Here is a 2,691-nt window from a genome sequence, read left to right as displayed (position 1 = left end):
TTCACATGCAATTAAAAACTGCATATCAAATCTAGACAACAGACAAACAAGAAATTTATCAGAAGTCAATAATCCAGAACAAAGAGATTTAACAAAAGCCAATCAGAGTACAGAGTGTTAAAGTCAGCCCCCCCCCCACGACCCTTACGAGGACAAGCGGTTACAGAAAATGACTGACTGACTGACAATCACAGAGCAGAGAGCGTTAACAACAGCCAATCACAGAAAAGAGATTGTGAACTACAGTCAATCACAGAATAGAATAAGTTAACTACAGCCAATCACCAGGCAGAGAGGGTTGATTACAGCTAATCAGAGAGCACCAAGGGTTAACTAAAGCCAATCACAGAGCAGAGATGGCTTAGTTTAGTTTAGTTTAGATTTGTTTCGTTTATTTGCACACACAAGAGAACATGAGAACAATGTTCTCCAAACAAATTCAACAACAGAATAATAACAACAAAGAAAACACTGAGCAGTTAACATTGATCATTAATCCAATAATAAACAAGAAATACATAGAACAAACTGCAAATTATAAAAAACAAAACAAAACAAAAAAAACACATCAGGAATAATTAGACATCATAACTTACTGGTTGATATGATGGCTGAGTGGTTAGTGCTACTGCCTTACAGCAAGAAGTTTTCAGGTTCAAACCCTGGCTCACCCTGACATTTCTGTGTAGAGTTTGCATGTTCTCCATGTCTGCATGGGTTTTTCTTCAGGCACTCCAGTTTTGCTCCTGACCAGAACGCTGGCAGAGGATCTGACATTGGTCCCTGAGCTCCGCATGCCACTGCTCACTGCTCCGCAAGGATGGGATAAATGTGGAGAACAATTGTTTATTTAGTTTTGGCTGGATATAAGTGTAGCAGGAGAGACCTCTCTGCCCAGGGCAATTGTGCCCTGTCATGGTGGCCAATCACCAGCAGAGGGCACTTCATAAAAGGGAGTGGAGCCTCCTTGCTCTCCCTCTTCCTCGGTCTTGGCTTGGCGGCTCGCCGCACCTCTCTGGTTGCCTCACTTCCGGCCTTCCACTCGACCTGTTGCAGGTGAGCTAGCGGTGGCTGTGCTACTGCACGCTGTTGATATATTGTTTGGTGTCACGCTGAATTATGACTGCTGTCCTAGGTGACGTGGCTGGACACCCCCGGACTGTAATGCTCTGCATGAGCCTCCGCTCTCCTCCTCGGGTGTGTGTCGGCAGAAGCTGTTTGTTGGTATGTTGGCCTCTCGTGCTCCACCTCCTCTAGCCACCGCTCACGCTATTTACTGATACCTGCCTTCTCCTGTGTTTAGGGAGACTCCGTTAGCAGCTAATGCTAAACGCGTCACGGATCACTGCTGCTTTGCTCGGTGTCGCTTCAACCGGCTCGTCCACGCGACTGCGTGCTCGCCGGCTTGTTTTAACAGTGTTGATTCTCCGCTGCAAGTGTTCGCCTGTCTGGCTCGCCGTGCTGCCGATGCTAACCGGGGCTACATGCTAACGATTGTTGCTACGCCGCTGATCTACACGCTGCTGGTGGCTAACGTTGTAGCCGTCCGGAGTTTCGGACACGGCGGGTCTGTCACCGGGTAGTGGACACGAGTACTAACCCGAATTTGGACCGGGCGGATTTATATTGGGGTTAATCCCGGTTTGCTGTTTGTTTTGGTGGTTTATTTGGTTCTGATTTAATGATATGTTCATTTGTTTCGGTTTTGTTTATTCTATTGACTGTATCATTTGATTTGTAGATTGTGTTGTAATTCAGTGAGTTGAGATTTATTTCTCGTTTTTGCATTGATTAGTTCCTTTTCTATTTAGGACTTTGTATTTTACTTGATTGTTTCTTTTCATTTCTATGATTGTAATTGAGTAGGCTAGATTCGTATTTTGTTTTGTTAGTGATTCCTGCCAGCTCTGTCTTATTGTTGTTTTGGTTTGCCAATTCCATTTCATCTTTATTTTTTATTTGTGTTGCAAGTTGATTTGGTTAATTGACCCCAATAATTGTTGTTTCTGTCCTTTTCAGTTGCTGAGTGCTGAAGGTGGCGGCCCCTGGTGTCCCGGGTGGTGGTTTCCCCTTTGTGTGTGTCGTGCATCCCCTTGTTTCCTTTGAGTTTGTGTGAGTGTGGGACCTGCACATACGGTTGTGGTGATTTGTTTTTTTTGGATCCCTCACCTCCCCTTTTGACTCACGTCCCTCCACTGGTAAGCCTCAGCTCTGTCAAGTCCTTAGTGTATATTTTAATATCCCCTTAATGTTGGCCTGTTTTAATTGTCCATTTTTAAGAAGTATTGTTAATAAAAATTGTAATCTTAACTGGAACCACGTCCTTCGAATCCCTTCATCAGTGCAACGGACCTGAGTGTCCTTGTGTGTGTGACACTAATTTCCTAGGGTGAAATTCCCTAGGTGGCGTTGTCGGGTTTTTGTGAGATTGATAACACTAAAAGCTAAACTTGGGCTCTATTCACCCATTCCTTTAAATTCCACGATTCGGATCGCCACATTAGCTTCATAATCTCTTGTAGGTTGTTTTAAGAGGCTGGGTACATATGACCTTTGTAGTGGTATTGACTGGAGAACTTGTGTCAAATAGCAGTGTGCATTTTGACATGTCTGGGACTTGACTTGAGTGGGACCTGACCTTCTGGACTTGGGATGTGAGTAGAAGGCTTGAGATTGACTACTTATGACTTA

The 2,691-nt window shown here is 44.3% G+C and overlaps 1 long non-coding RNA gene across 1 annotated transcript; it reads left to right on the top strand.

The window, feature by feature from the left end:
- Positions 1 to 939: 939 nt before the first annotated feature.
- On the top strand, positions 940 to 2,443 carry LOC148187357 (uncharacterized). The gene is made up of 3 exons (XR_015778981.1): positions 940 to 1,056; positions 1,136 to 1,224; positions 1,304 to 2,443. It is a non-coding gene; the product is annotated as an uncharacterized LOC148187357 (long non-coding RNA).
- The last annotated feature ends 248 nt before the right edge of the window (positions 2,444 to 2,691 follow it).

The sequence above is a fragment of the Plectropomus leopardus genome, chromosome 15 (assembly GCF_026936395.1).
Source record: "Plectropomus leopardus strain MGB_pleo_1.0 chromosome 15, ASM2693639v1, whole genome shotgun sequence".
NCBI lineage: Eukaryota > Metazoa > Chordata > Actinopteri > Perciformes > Serranidae > Plectropomus > Plectropomus leopardus.
Note: the sequence above shows the minus strand (reverse complement) of the source record. Positions and strands in the feature narration are given on the sequence as shown.